This window comes from Schistocerca cancellata, chromosome 5, assembly GCF_023864275.1.
Source record: "Schistocerca cancellata isolate TAMUIC-IGC-003103 chromosome 5, iqSchCanc2.1, whole genome shotgun sequence".
NCBI classification, from domain to species: Eukaryota; Metazoa; Arthropoda; class Insecta; order Orthoptera; family Acrididae; genus Schistocerca; species Schistocerca cancellata.
The window spans coordinates 672,526,860-672,543,853 of record NC_064630.1 but is presented as its reverse complement, the minus strand read 5'-3'; positions in this window follow the sequence as shown (position 1 = coordinate 672,543,853).

Below are 16,994 nucleotides of genomic sequence, written 5' to 3'. Positions count from 1 at the left end.
TCTCAATTTAGATTGTTTTTTTTTTTTTTTTTTTGGTGGAGCTGGAGGGGGTGAGCATTCGTTTAAGTTTGCTCATGGATGTGGAATACTGTAATCTTAAAAAATTGTAATTCAAATATGCATTAACGAATGATGTTGAGCCCCCATTTGCCCAGAGCTTCCTTGTTATTCCTAGTAGAGGCGTATTGATGCATCTCAGTAATTATACTGAAGGCACCCTAGATGAGGTTCTGGACGTCAGTGCAGCACAGACGTCCTGCAGGATCGTCCTATTGTAAGTGCAGCAGCTATCACCGCAGAAAATAGGCCTTATGAGCCTAGACGTGTCAACACGAATTGTTGCGAACCTATTATTTGCAGTGGGACTACGGGCGTGCACACATCTAGCCCGTCTTCCACTCAGCAAGGACATCGACGTGGATGACTCGATTGGTACAGTCAAAAGATCACTTGGAATGGCGCGCCGTGGTCTTCAACCATGAAAGCAGCTTCTACCTGCATGCAAGTGATGGTCGTTTGCGCTCACGACATACATCTGCTGAGCGCATTCGTCCAAGAGACGAGGGCCCCAGTCCAGGCCTTGTGGTCTGGGCTGCGACAAGCTACAACCCTCGTTCACCTTTGGTGTTTCTGGAGGAGACGCTGACAGGAGCTCATTACTTTCAAAATGATTGTAGACCCATTCTTTTGCCATTCTTACAAAACGACGGTGATGAGATTTTCAGCAGGATAATGCTCACCCACACACTGAAAGTGAAACCCAACGTGTTGTGCAAGGCGTACAGTAACCCCCCCCCCGGCCTGCTTGATCTCTGCGCTTGGCTCCAATCGAGCTCGTGTTGGGTATGACGGGCCAAGAAGTGACTTGAGAAAGTCGTCAACCAACAAGTCTTACAGAACTAAGTGTATAGCTCGAGCAGGAGTGGCATAACAGTATCCGTCATCTGCACGATCTACTGGACGTCAGGATCAACAGCTGCACTGCCGCACGTGGAGACTACGCCACGTACTGTTATGGGTGACGTAGCATGGGTCAATATTAGAACCTCAGAACAGCTTGTGCTGTTGATGTGTAAATATAATCATTTCATGTACTCCAGATGCACTGTTGCACACTGTTGCAACAATAAATCTTGATCTTGAGTTACGAGGATGAGTCAAATGAAAACCTTAAATTTGTAATAACAAATCAAAATGTCGCGCCGTTATCCTGTAAGTTGGTAAGCGTGCTACAAACAGCCTGCAGAATGGCCTGTAGGTGGCAGCATAGCGCGGATGCACACATACCGTCGCAGTATCAGTATAAAGATGGCCGCCCCATTTGCGACTTGCGCTAGGGAAGAGCAGCGTTGTGTTATTCGGTTTTTGCGTAGTGAAGGTGTGAAACCTATTGAAATTCATCGACGAATGAAGGTTCAGTACGGTGATGAATGTTTTTCACAGCAGCAAGTCTATGAATGGAGTAGAAAGTTCGCAAATGGTCTGACTTCAGCGGAAGATGCTCCTCGTCCAGGTCAGGCACAACGAGTTGTGACTCCACAGGACATTGCAGCAGTTGACGCCATATTGAAGGAAAACCGCCGAGTGACACTGAATGACATTGCAGGAAGTTTACAGGTTAGTCATGGGCCAACACACCACATTGTGCATCATGTGCTCCTGTTTCACGAAGTGTCTGCAAGATGGGTGCCACGGCACCTGACTCCTGAAATGAGAGAACGACGTATTGATACTTGTGAAGAATTTCTTCGGCGCTTTGAACGAGAAGGAGATGGCTTCCTTGCAAGAATCGTTTCTGGGGACGAAAAGTGGGTTCACTTCCACCAACCGGAAACGAAGAGAGCGAGCAAGAAGTGGCGCCGTTCCTCATCACCAAAACCAAAGAATTTTAGAACAGAACCGTCAGCAGGGAAGGTTATGCTGACTCTCTTTTGGGACGAAAAAGGCGTCATTTTGGAGCATTACATGCCCAGAGGGACCTCTGTCACCAGTGCATCATACACAGAGCTCCTAAAAAATCATCTGCGGCCTGCAATCAAATCAAAGCGACGTGGATTGCTGTCAGCAGATGTCCTTTTGCAACATGACAATGCAAGGCCCCACACTGGCCGTACAACAGTTGCAACAATCACAGACTTACATTTTGAGTGTCTTCCTCATGCACCATATTCACCAGACCTTGCTCCATATGTTTGGGCCACTCAAAGACGCAATGGGAGGAAAGAAGTTCCGTTCCAATGAAGAGGTACGCCACGCGGTGCATGAGTGGTTGCTCGGACTACCAAAAGCATTTTTTTTCTAAATGAATTTATGCACTTTGTAAGCGCTGGAGGACTTGCATTGAACCTGAGGGAGATTATGTTGAAAAGTGGTACAGCTTTGTACCACTTCTGCACAATAAGTAATATGTAAAACAGAAAATATTTAAGGTTTTCATTTGACTCACCCTCATAAACGGAAATGAAGGGGTGTAGTAATTTTGTGTGTGTGTGTGTGTGTGTGTGTGTGTGTGTGTGTGTATCTGTGTGTTACGTTACGTTATCTCTCTCGTCCCTAACTTTTGCAAAGCGGTCTACTTGGTCCACCACAGATGACATGCCAAGTGATAATGCGATGTTTGATGTATATGAGAATTCGTTTCAACACTTGTGGCCCCCGGATAGCGGTGATAAAGCAGCACTTCTGCGGCCACTGTGCGCTCTCCCGCTCGGCAGCACAGCGGTGTAATGGCCACTGTGTGCGGGGGAGCCGCGCCTTCCAGACGCAGCAGGCGCCTGATGGCTCGACGGCTCCATAAGGCGCATTTCATTAGCGGCGGGGCGAGGCCGGCGGTTTTATTCGCCGGCGGTAATTGCGAGCGCGGCAAGGCGCAGATTGCCACCGCCGCCGCCGCCGCCGCCGCCTCCGTATGCTGGCGCTGCTGCTGGCTGATGGAGCCGCCTCGCACAGTACCACAGCACACAACGAGGGCCGACGCAGCACACTGAGGGACGCAATGCAGGATTCTCCACACGTTCTGCTACAGTAAACCTAGGGATGATCGTCACTAAAGCGCATTTACGCCCCAACTCTGTTCAACAACTGTAATATGGGGCGTTTGAAAAGTCCGTGCACAGTCCGAGGGATGGCACCATCGACACGTATCAAGGTCATGTTTAGTTAGCAGCATCTTTGGAAAGAACGCACACCAAGTTTCAGATATATTGGTCTGTTTCTTTGTGTTTAGCATTCGTGTGAATCAAGGATATCGAGTGATTGTCAAAAAATGGACGACAAAGAATTTCGTGTGGCGATTAAACATTACTTTATCAAAGGCAAAACGCTTCAGGAGACTAAAGAGAAGCTTGATAAACATTACGGTGACTGCACCTTCGATTAGAACAGTTTATAAGTGGTTTCAAAATTTTTGGAGTGGCCATATGGGCACAAGTGATGCAGAACGTTCTGGACGCCCTGTGGAGGTTACGACTCCAGAAATCATTGATAAAACCCATGATACGGTGAAGGATGACAGAGGAGTTAAGGTGTGTGAGATTGTTAGGGCTGTGGGCATCTGGAATGAACGGGTACATAATATTTTGCATAAACATTTGGACGTAAGAAAGCTATCCCCAAGATGGGTTCCGCGATTTCTCACGCTAGACCAAAAACGGTATCGTGTGAACTGTTGCAAGGATCGTTTGTAGCTGTTCAGGAAGAATTCGCAGGACTTTAAGAGTCGTTTCGTCACTGCGGATGAAACATGGATACATTACTATACTTCTGAGACCAAACAACAATCTAAACAATGGATTACCAAGGGAGAATCTGCACCAAATGAGGCGAAGACCATTTCTTCGGCCGGAAAGTTTATGGCGACTGTCTTTTGGGATTCGCAAGGGATAATCCTCATCGACTATCTGGAAAAGGGTAAAACTATTACAGGTGCATATTATTCATCGTTATTGGACCGTTTGAAAACCGAGCTGGAAGGAAAACGCCGGCGATTGGACCGCAAAAAAGTCCTTTTCCATCCCGACAATGCACCAGTACACACCTCAGCAGTTCTGGTCACAAAATTAATGGAAATAGGATTCCAACTCGTTTCACATCCCCCCCCCCCCCCCCCCTATTCTCCAGACGCGGAGACGTGGCTCCCTCGGACTACTATTTGTTCCCCAATTTGAAGAAATGGCTGGTGGGACAAAGATTTTATTCAAACGAGCAGGTGGCTGCAGCAACTATAGAACAACGTTGTACGAAGTGTATAAGTGTATCAGCCTGAAAGGAGAAAAATAAAAAAGGTCTATGCCAAACACGTAAGTAGTTTTCGTTTTTGCCTGGACATTTCAAACGTCTTATATGCAGGGTGAGTCACCTAACGTTACCGCTGGATATATTTCGTAAACCACATCAAATACTGACGAATCGATTCCACAGACCGAACGTGAGGAGAGGGGCTAGTAGTAATTGGTGAATACAAACCATAAAAAAATGCACGGAAGTATGTTTTTTAACACAAACCTACGTTTTTTTAAATGAAACCCCGTTAGTTTTGTTAGCACATCTGAACATATAAACAAATACGTAATCAGTGCCGTTTGTTGCATTGTAAAATGTTAATTACATCCGGAGATATTGTAACCTAAAGTTGACGCTTGAAACCTCCGACGGGCGTTTCATAGGACGTGGAGGACGCATAAATTGGCCAGCCCGTTCTCCTGATCTTACACCTCTGGACTTCTTTCTGTGGGGTACGTTAAAGGAGAATGTGTACCGTGATGTGCCTACAATCCCAGAGGATATGAAACAACGTATTATGGCAGCCTGCGGCAGCATTACACCAGATGTACTACGGCGTATACGACATTCATTACGCCAGAGATTGCAATTGTGTGCAGCAAATGATTGCCACCACATTGAACATCTATTGGCCTGACATGTCGGGACACACTCTATTCCGCTCCGTAATTGAAAACGGAAACCACGTGTGTACGTGTACCTCACCCCTCATTGGTAATGTACATGTGATGATGATGATGATGAGTCCCATACTTCTTTACAGAGCGTAGGGGAGCGACGCGGGAGACCCGCGCCGCCTTACTAGGCAAGGTCCTAGTGGAGGTGGTTTGCCATTGCCTTCCTCCGACCGTAATGGGGATGAATGATGATGATGAAGACGACACAACAACACCCAGTCATCTCGAGGCAGGAAAAATCCCTGACCCCGCCGGGAATCGAACCCGGGACCCTGTGCTCGGGAAGCGCGAACGCTACCGCGAGACCACGAGCGGCGGACAATGTACATGTGCGTCAGTGAAAAAGACCTATAAAAAGGTGTTAGCATGTGGACGTAATGTGCTGTTCGAGTCTCTTTGGATCCCTACGTAATTCGGTGCTCTCCGATACACGCGATCGAACAGTGGAGGAGTGGTATTCAAGCGTCAACTTTAGGTTACAATATCTCCGGATGTAATTAACATTTTACAATGCAACAAACGGCACTGATTACGTATTTGTTTATATGTTCAGATGTGCTAACAAAACTAACGGGGTTCCATTTAAAAAAACGTAGGTTTGTGTTAAAAAACATACTTCCGTGCATTTTTTATGGTTTGTATTAACCAATTACACTAGCCCCTCTCCTCACGTTCGGTCTGTGGAATCGATTCGTCAGTATTTGATGTGGTTTACGAAATATATCCAGCGGTAATGTTATGTGGACATGTGTCTGGAAACGCTTACTTTCAATGTTAGACCTCATTTTATTACTTCTCTTCAAATCCCATTAATTATGGAATGGAAACACACAGCAACAGAACGTACCAGCGTGACTTCAAACACTTTGTTACAGGAAATTTTCAAAATGTCCTCCGTTAGCGAGGATACATGCATCCACCCTCCGTCGCATGGAATCCCTGATGCGCTGATGCAGCCCTGGAGAATGGCGTATTGTATCACAGCCGTCCACAATTCGAGCACGGAGAGCCTCTACATTTGGTACCAGGGTTGCGTAGACAAGAGCTTTCAAATGCCCCCATAAATGAAAGTCAAGAGGCTTGAGGTCAGGAGAGCGTGGAGGCCATGGAATTGGTCCGCCTCTACCAATCCATCGGTAACCGAATCTGTTGTTGAGAAGCGTACGAACACTTCGACTGAAATGTGCAGGAGCTCCATCGTGCATGAACCACATGCTGTGTCGTACTTGTAAAGGCACATGTTCTAGCAGCACAGGTAGAGCGTCCCGTATGAAATCATGATAACGTGCTCCATTGAGCGTAGGTGGACGAATCTAAAATGAGCTCTAACATGGAAATTAAGCGTTTCCGGACACATGTCCACATAACATCTTTTCTTTATTTGTGTGTGAGGAATGTTTCCTGAAAGTTTGGCCGTACCTTTTTGTAACACCATATATATATATATATATATATATATATATATATATATATATATATATATATATATATATAGAGAGAGAGAGAGAGAGAGAGAGAGAGAGAGAGAGGGAGAGAGAGAGAGAAACACAATGCACCACGAAGGAATTATCCGAATGGGACGGAAATCGGTGTATATGATATAAATGCACAGAAAAACGAATGATTGCAGCTGGATGATTTATTCAAGAGAAAGACCTTCACAAATTGAGGTAGAAAAGCAATTATTTGGCTCGGCATTGATTGATAAGAGTTGTTAGATGTCTTCCTGAAGGATGTCGTGCCAAAGTCTGTCCAAATGACCCTTAGATCGTAAAAATCCAGAGATGATTGTAGGGCCCTGCCCACAATGCCCCAAACATTATCAGTTGCAGAGAGGACCTGCGACTTTGCTGGCAAAGGTGTGGTTTGGCATCACGAAGAGAAGTAATAGAGACAGTATTGTGTGCGGGCAGGCGTTCTTCCTGAAATGTAAGACAAGAAATGAAGAAACAGGGGCACAGAAAATCGTCGACGTGCCGCTGTGCTCTGGTAGTGCCATGGTTTACAACGAAGCGTGATGCTCTGGGGTGCCATTTCTTTTCATAGCACGACTTTTTTACTGTCATCCACGCCACTCTTACAGCACAGCAATACATCGACGATATTCTTCACGTTATTTTCTTACCGTTAATGACAGGGCATCCTGAGCTTACATGAGAAGATCATCACTCCTGGTTGCCGAGGTGAATGGTGGCCGGCAGACACATTGGTATCCCACTGCTGTATGGGGCCCCTGCAGACGTGGCTTCGCTGGGCTCAGTTCGCAAGAGCACTCATCACTGAAGACAATTCTACTTCGGCTGATGAGATTCCAGGGCGACGATGTGTCTGGAGACGCCCCAGATAGCGGTGGGATACGAACCTCATTGTCACCTGCCATATGGCCCGACAGCCACTGATGGTTTGCGGTGCTGATTCACTTCACAGGACGACCCCTTGATTTGTCATCCGCGGCACCCTTACAGCACAGTGGTACGTCGACGATGTTCTACTCTCCGTTTTGTTGTCCTTCATGACAAGCCATCCTTGACTTCGTTCGCAGCAACATAATGCCTACTCGCACACGGCGAGAGGTTCTACTGGTTGTCTTCGTGCTTGCCGAACGTTACGTTGACCAGCAACTTCACCGGACTTCTCCCCAATTGAGAACGTTTGGAGGATTACGGTCAAGGACCTCCAACAAGATCGGAATTTTGATGATTCAGTGCGTCTATTGGACAGAATTTGATGTTATCCGTAAGGACGACATCAAACAACTCTGTCAATCAATGGCAGGCCTAATAACTGCTTGCATTAGAGCTGGCGGTGGATCTACGTATTATTGACTTGCTCAGTTTGTGAAACTCTTTCTCTTACTCTGAAACTGTAATCATTTATTTTTTCTGTACACGTACATCACATCTATCGATTTCCGACCATTCGGATGATCCCTTCGTAGTCCGGCCGTCTTATTTTTATAATTTTTAGAGTGCATTTTTTGGAGGTAGACCTACAGTTCGTAAGTATTTGAAAAATATCAGGAGTAATTCTTCGAGCTGCAGAGGAAATTCTTTATTTAATAACCAGTTTCGGTCGACAGACCATGAGCGGATTTCTGTATACCAACTTGAAATAATATATAAGTAGCCTTACAAGATTAAACTATTACAAATATGTTAACTGGTGCAAATGCAAACGACAGTACACACGTAATGAAATGTCGAACTCTCTCTTAAACGCGTGTACAGCATCGTACGAGGCGAATGTAAATTCAGTGACGTCGGATAATAAAACTATGATTTTGTCACTGAAAATAAAAACATGGCACATGCATTGATTTAACCAATTATAAACAAATCACTTAATAAAAAATAAATGTTTCGTATTTATTGAATGGGAACACACATCCGGAAACGTATCGTTTTCGTTCTACGACAGTTTCAATGCAAATGATTATCTCATCCACACCCACGTGAAGAATGTACTTAGGCGTGACCCAGTACAATTGTTACAATCCATTTGAAAAGAATACTGACTCGTTCTGTTATTACTTACGCATTTGCGTTACAACTTACACCTTATGGTTTACATTAGTCGACAACAAGAAGAACCCAGCATCTACGGCACCATCCGCTAACTACCGAAACATTACAACATCGGCTCGATGTGGCGACCACCAACGTTGTTACACACATTGTACTTTCGACGCATGTTCTGGTACACTCTCTCCGTCCCACCTGGTGTCTCTTCAGTGTCTTGTGCAGCGGCCAGAACTCGTGCCAGCAGATCTTCCTCTGTCTCTACAAGTGTATCACAAATTAGGCTCTTCATGCGAACCCACAGGAAGTAGTCTATAGGGGTTAAATCCGGTGATCGTGGCGGCCACGTGGTTGGACCACCACAGCCTATCCATCTTTCACCATACCGTCTGTTGAGATGACTCCGGACAGCCAATGAAAAGTGAGGTGGTGCTCCATCATGCTGAAACCACATTTTCTGACGGACATTCAATGGCACAGCTTCCAAGAACGGGTCCTGCACGTGTCGTAGGAAGACTAAATATACGGGACCAGTGAGCTTGGACAGAAGGAGGTATGGTCCAGTCACATGACTGTCCAGAATACCTGGCCACACGTTAATTCCGAACGTGCCTTGAAACACCTGAACATGCGTGGCATGAGGGTTTTCGTCCGCCCAGATATGGCTATTTCGAGCATTCAGAACACAATCCCTTGTGAACCTACATTCATCTGTGAAGAGAACTCGACGTGGAAACAGGGCCGCGTCGATGCAACGGTGCAGGAACCATGTGAAGAAAGCGTCGCGTTGTGGAAAGTCTGCTGGACCCATAGCGTGTACCATTTATAAGTGGTAAGGATGTAATTGTTGCCCATGCAGGACGTCCAAGACGGTACTGTGACTAGCAGCCATGGCACGCGCAATTGTTAGCGAACTCGTCGACGGGCTATCTTAAATGCTACGCAGTACACCTTCTTCAAATTCGTGAGTGCGGCATCGCCGTGGAGCACCACAGTCCTGCCTCCTCACGGTGGAGGTACCCGTTTCTCGTAGCCGTTGTGTAACTTGGGCAAACAGTTTGTGCGATGGAGTGTGACGGAGTGGAAAGTGTTCGTGATACAGCCGACTAGCAGCTCTTCCGTTACCTCCGGCTTCGCCATGCACAAGGAGCATGTCGGTGTATTCCGCAAACGTGTACTGCACCATGTTTCCTCTATGGATGATGCACAGGTATTGACTCGGTCTCACAGCAAAACGGACAATAAGTGACATCTGGGGATCGTTCGAAGTAGTACACGTCATCGTGTCTACCTTGTTGCATACCAGGACAGGGAACTCTGAGACGTTTCTCTTGCCCTAAGGCTTCTAAGCAGATGTTGACCAGGTACACATCTGAATTGAAACTGTCGTAGAAGGGAAACGATACGATTCCGGACATGGTATCCTATTCAAAATGTTCTATAGTCACTACCCTCTACATTCCTAGAAGTTTGTAACGGGAATTTCCGACCACCCTGTATATACATTTACAGGCGCCGGCACCTATAATGTGACGCTCTGTAGCGGCGTTGGAAGACGTTTCTAGACATTGACTCCTCTTCAAACTATTATGTTCTCAGTCCCCTTTACACGTCCTAGAAATCCGTAACGCGAATTTCGAACACCCTGTATAAGGTGAGTAATGTGACGCTGCGTGGGCTTCTTGAAGCAGTTTAAATTATACATTCGCCGTGTGTTGTCAGGCATTCACCGAAAATTCTTTTTTATATTTAATTATTTTTGACCGTATATCATTAATTCTGTGATGGTATGCAGGTTCGGAAAAATATTTTTAGTCGTAATCTTTACCGGAAGTCATCGTAACATACGCTCTGAAAGCCAAGTAAAAAAAATCACAATCGCCGCGGGAGTTGTGAAGGCTTCAAGCTTCATTTTTCAGTGGCCGGCCATCGACCAAATGAATATTTTATCCGATGACGTGAAAAATCCTGAGTCGCGCGAAGAACAGTCTTTAGCGCTGATCAGATTTCCGCGACGTAAGTGCAATAAAAGAAAAACGTTTGGTTAGTCGTTTTTCAAAAACAAATTTTACAATAAGAAAGTAATCCAATTTCTTATATAACATACCATATATCGTACTCTACTAGTCATGGTCTAGGCGGGAAAGTTCTTGACGGCACAGTACAAACTTTGTACAATGTTATTACAAATGATTGAAGCGATTTCACAGCTCTACAATAACTTTATTATTTGAGATATTTTCACAATGCTTTGCACACACATACAAAAACTCAAAAAGTTTTTTTTGGCATTCACAAATGTTCGATATGTGCCCCTTTAGTGATTCGGGAGACATCAAGCCGATAATCAAGTTCCTCCGACACTCGGCGCAGCATGTCCCCATCAATGAGTTCGAAAGCATCGTTGATGCGAGCTCGCAGTTCTGGCACGTTTCTTGGTAGACGAGGTTTAAACACTGAATCTTTCACATAACCCCACAGAGAGAAATCGCATGGGGTTAAGTCGGGAGAGCGTGGAGGCCATGACATGAATTGCTGATCATGATCTCCACCACGACCGATCAATCGGTTTTCCAATCTCCTGTTTAAGAAATGCCGAACATCATGATGGATGTGCGGTGGAGCACCATCCTGTTGAAAGATGAAGTCGGCGCTGTCGGTCCTCAGTTGTGGCATGAGCCAATTTTCCAGCAAGTCCAGATACACGTGTCCTGTAACGTTTTTTTCGCAGAAGAAAAAGGGGCCGTAAACTTTAAACCGTGAGATTGCACAAAACACGTTAACTTTTGGTGAATTGCGAATTTGCTGCACGAATGCGTGAGGATTCTCTACCGCCCAGATTCGCACATTGTGTCTGTTCACTTCACCATTAAGAAAACATGTTGCTTCATCACTGAAACAAGTTTCGCACTGAACGCATCCGCTTCCAACCGCACCGAAAAGTCAAAGCGTTTGACTTTGTCATCGGGTGTCAGGGCTTGTAGCAATTGTAAACGGTAAGGCTTCTGCTTTAGCCTTTTCCGTAAGATTTTCCAAACCGTCGGCTGTGGTACGTTTAGCCCCCTGCTTGCTTTATTCGTCGACTTCCGCGGGCTACGCGTGAAACTTGCCCGCACGCGTTCAACCGTTTCTTCGCTCACTGCAAGCCGACTCGTTGATTTCCCCTTACAGAGGCATCCAGAAGTTTTAAACTGCGCATACCATCGCCGAATGGAGTTAGCAGTTGGTGGATCTTTGTTGAACTTCGTCCTGAAGTGTCGTTGCACTGTTATGACTGACTGATGTGAGTGTATTACAAGCACGACATACGCTTTCTCGGCTCCTGTCGCCATTTTGTCTCATTGCGCTCTCGAGAGCTCTGGCGGCAGAAACCTGAAGTGCGACTTCAGCCGAACAAAACTTTATGAGTTTTTCTACGTATCTGTAGTGTGTCGTGACCATATGTCAATGAATGGAGCTACAGTGAATTTATGAAATCGCTTCAATCATTTGTAATAGCCCTGTATCACTACACAGTGTCTCCCATTGCCCAAAGTTATTTACTAGGGAATCTCTGTGAGAAGAAGGCGACTGCTGCTGCCATCTCTGTATTCGCTGATTTTGCCATGACGATGTGCGAGTTCGTTGATTTTACGCCAATACACACTAAAATGATTACATATCCACTTGGACGACAAACTGAATCGTGAAGTTTTTTCCTAAAAAGTATGAATAAACTCTGAGCAGTATATGAAGGAATCTCCAGGTGGGATTGATATTTTCAGCTTTCCATTACCGCCAGTTTTCACTCATATTCGTTGGCAACACTTTTTATAATAGGGACTGCAGAAACGAATGTACACGACGTCCCACGCCGAGACCACGGCACAATAATAGTCGCGCATTCTCAGTCCTTTTTTCCCGCCGACAAGAGTTCCGTAGCTGCAAGGACAACACAGGCAACACAGTTTGCAAGTGAAATGACGCAGTGACTGGAAACGTACTCCAGAGTTGAAGTATGTGGGATAATGCGATTCCTGTCGACAAAGTATTTAAATTGCGTAGAGATTCACCGTGGAATTCTGACGATATATGCATCAAACGCAAAGTCGCTTCCTGCTGCAGTGAAATAGTGTCAACAATTCGACCAGGGCTGCACAGACGTGTGTACAGATCTTGCTTCATGCCATTTCCATGCAGTCTGAAAGAACGTCTGGGAGGGGGGGGGGGGGGGGGGAGAGCTTTCCCATGTTCGCACAGTGGTTCCCGCATGACTCTCACACCCGCCTCCGGCCATCCAGATTTATTTTTTCCGTGATGTTCCAAAGTAGCTCCAGGCAAATCCTGGGATGGTTCCTTTCAAACGGCACGGCCACTTTATTGCACATCCTTGACACAACCCGAGCTTGTGCTCCGTCTCTAATGACCTCGATGTCGACGGGACTTAAACCCAATCTTCTTTCCTTCCTTCCGAATGACTCGGTGACCAAGGAGACGATTTCTGTAGTCAAGGAACTGAACGAAAAACGTTCCGCTAGTTGTTTATAGCGACCTGGCGTCGTGTACGAGGTGACTTCAAAAGTATGTTACGCATTATTACGACAGGTAAAGTAACTTTTCTTCCCTGCTGTACTGTACTTCGAAATCACATAGATACATGACACTGTGTGTCATCACAGTCGCAAATTCTCTGTAAACAGAAATCAGAACGTTCTACCACTTGTTCAGTTCCTCGACTATAGATCTTTGGTCATGCGGCCATTCGAGAAATGAACGTAATCATCGATGGAAAATCTGTGACTGCTGCAAATCAGTTGCTCGATTGCCTGAACATTGTCCTCTCTGGTCAACGTCGACGGCCTCCCTAAATGTTAAGCCGCAAGAGCATAAGTCTGCTGGCCTTGGTGGACACGTCATTGACACGAGGCATGGCGAGTCAAAGAAATATGCTCTTCACAAATGCCGTGGATGCATTTATATTGTACTCTGCCGCACCGTTCCTTTTAAAATAAACACTCCCCGTATTTATCCTTGATCTCATATAAACTGGATTGCCATTGTCAGTGCTCGGCCAGCCGGCACAAAAAAAGAAAGAAACGTTCAAATGGCTCTAAGCACTATGGGACTTAACATCTGAGGTCTTCAGTCTTAGAACTACTTAAAACTAAATAACCTAAGGACATCACACACATCCATGCCCGAGGCAGGATTCGAACCTGCTACCATAGCAGCCGCGTGGTTCCGGACTGAAGCGCCTAGAACCGCTCGGCCTCAGCGGCCGGCTGCACAAAAAAAACGTACATTTTCACCTGCCGTAGTTATGTCACACCATCCAGTCACGTGTGCGGAGCGAAGAGCTGTTTCATGAACCAAGCAAGTCTTTTCAGGGGCCCAAACTCGATCATAAACGCTACTACAGTTAGATCGTCTTCAAAGATTAATTGTATAGCCAACACCGAATTTTTCCCGTAGTCAGAAGCTTTTATCGTCGATCTACTGCACCTCCAGAATTTTATACAGCTCGAATTGCAAATCCGAATGTATCATTTTGATCACTGAGTCACGGCGCATCAGTAAGTAGTATGCGTGTTGACCTGCTTATCGTCTCGTACCCCTGATGATTGTCTCTCACACGATGGCGATGTTTTTAGGTATTCGCACTTCTTACAGTTCTTCGTAAGGATATGCCTTGATGTCCTGCCCTTCGTAAGATCGTGTTATGACAGTGCTACCAAATTGGCGACTGTGTTGCTACGACAGATCCACCATTTAGGACAAAGATGTACTCGAACATATGAAGCTCTATCGCCATTTGTTCCATTGCTACTGAAATAACGTAGCTCCCCGAGCGAATGGTGTTTACTCAGACTACTTTCCCCAATAGACAGCAGTATTTTTTTTATTTTTTATTTTTTTTATTTTCTCATTACTCTTCGGACTGGTCTGATGCGGCCCGCCACGAATTTGTCTGCTGTGGCTAACGTCTTCATCTCATAATAGCAACTGCACCCTATTTCCTCAATTGTTTGTTGGATGTAGTCAAATCTCTGTCTACCCCTGCAGCTGTTGCTGTTCTCGTGGCCAGGAATGGCCAATTTGCCTGTTCAGCTCAATTTACATGTCCTCCTAGTTCCGTCAGTCATGGACCATTTTGCTTCCTAGGTAGCAGAATTTTTTAACTTCGTCTACTTCTTGATCCCCACTTTTGACGTTAGGTTTGTTGTTGTTGTTGTTGTATAACACGTTGTGCCTGAGATATATTAAAGACATAGGAGACAATCTGAATAGCCGTCGTAGATTGTTTGCAGATGATGCTGTCATTTACCGTCTTGTAAAGTCAGCAGATGATCAAAACCATTTGCAAAATGATTTAGATAAGATATCTGTATGGTGTGAAAAGTGGCAATTGACCCTGAATAAAGGAAAGTGTGAAGTCATTCACATGAGTACTAAAAGAAATCCGCTAAATTTTGATGACGTGATAAGTAGCAGACATCTGAAGGCTGTAAATTCAACTAAATACTTAGGGATGACAATTACAAATAGCCTAAATGGGAACGATGACATAGATAATATTGTGGGTAGAGCAAACCAACGACTGCGATTCATTGGCAGTACACGTAGAAGGTTCAACAGGTCTACTGAAAAGACTGCTTACACCACGCTTGTCCGCCCTACTCTGGAGTATTGCTGTGCGGTGTGGGATCCGCATCAGGTGGGACTGATGGATGACATCGAAAAAGTACGAAGAAGGGCAGCTCGTTTTGTATTATCGCGAAATAGAGGAGATAGTGTCACAGCCATGATACGTGAATTGGAGTGGCAATCATTAAAACACAGGCGTTTTTCGTTGCGACGGTATCTTGTCATGAAATTTCAATCACCAGTTTTCTTCTCCGATTGCGAAAACATTGTGTTGGCACCCACCTACATAGGGAGAAATGATCCTCAAGATAAAATAAGCGAAATCAGGGCTCGCACAGAAAAATTTAAGTGCTCGTTTTTCCCGCGTGCCGTTCGAGAGTGGAACGGTAGAGAGACAGCATGAAGGAGGTTCAGTGAACCCTCTGCCAGGCAGTTTATTGTGAATAGCACACTATTCACGTAGATGTAGATGTAGATGTGATGTTCTGTAGTCATTAGAGTGTTCACTCCATCCAACAGATCCTGTAAAATTTCCTCACATTCACTGAGGACAGCAATATCATCAGCGAATGTTATCGCTGCTATCCAGTAACCCAGAATTTTAATCCCACTCTTGAACCTTCCTTTTCTTTCGGTCGTTGCTTCTTCGATGTATAGATTGCACAGTAGTGGCGAAAGCTACATCCCTGTCTTACGCCGTTTTTAAACTGGCCACTTCATAATTTGTCTTCAATTCTTATTATTCCTTCTTGGTTCATTTTACATTATCGACCACTTTTTCTAGTCCGACGATTGCAATGAGTGCGTCTTGGGTTTTCTTCAACACTGCCTCCGTTACCAAGCGGTAGTGAGGACTTCCTCTCTGGTGCCTTTACTTTCCTATAGCCAAACTGATCGTCATCTAACTGATCCTCTATTTTTCTCACCATTTTTCTGTATATTATTCTTGTCAGCGGCTTGGATGCACGAACTACTAAGCTGCTACAGTACTACAGTGCTGTATTGTTCCGAAGGACGATGCAAAGTTCCTTCGGACCTGCATGTGTGTCCGAAGGAACAGCCACTGCGTCGAGTACAGACGTTATGAAATACATGGAAGGTATTCGCGTTTGCTAATATGGAAGTAGAAGATCGGCTGTATAATGGAATGGCAGCAAAGAAAAGTTCTGCCGAACCGGGACTCGAACCCAGACTTTCTCCTATCTCAAGAGGTCGTCTTCCCCCTTCTTCAATTTTTTTTTTTTTCGTGATCGCATTTTGTTCGTGATTGTTCGTTCTACTTGTTCGGAGCGGACGCTTATTCAAGTTCGTCGTTCTATGAAAGTTTTTTTTTTTAATTACAGAGGGTAGATAACCCTCTGACCGAAACAATTAGGCTATCTGAGCACGAATCATGGCCACATCCAAATTTCCCCATGTGGTCAACCAGGAACGGCAGCAGTCACCACACTGTTGAAAGAACTTTGCATCGCACTTCTGAACAACATGGGCACTGCAATACTGTATATGTCAGCTGACACCTGCCAAGCGACTTTCTATTAAAATGTTTCCATCGTACGGGAATATATATAATGATTGTATGAGTGCAGGTTGCACACATATGGTAGACGAAATATGAAAATTTGGTTCTGGCAGAGAGTCATGCACCGATAGCCTAATGGTGCAGTCTGCCTTCGGTAGTGTTTAGGCGAACGCGTCTTGTTTGCATCTCGCCTGTTTTGCTGTTTGCGAGCGAGAACACGTTTGTTTACTTCCACGTAACAGCTTGTCTTCGATCCCTATTCATCGATCAAGCGACGATTAAGCTAGATTTTCCTCTGGGTCATGCAAAACCAGAAGTCGATGAAGTCGGACGGTTTATACGAGACGAAATGCATATCTCACCGCTAGATGG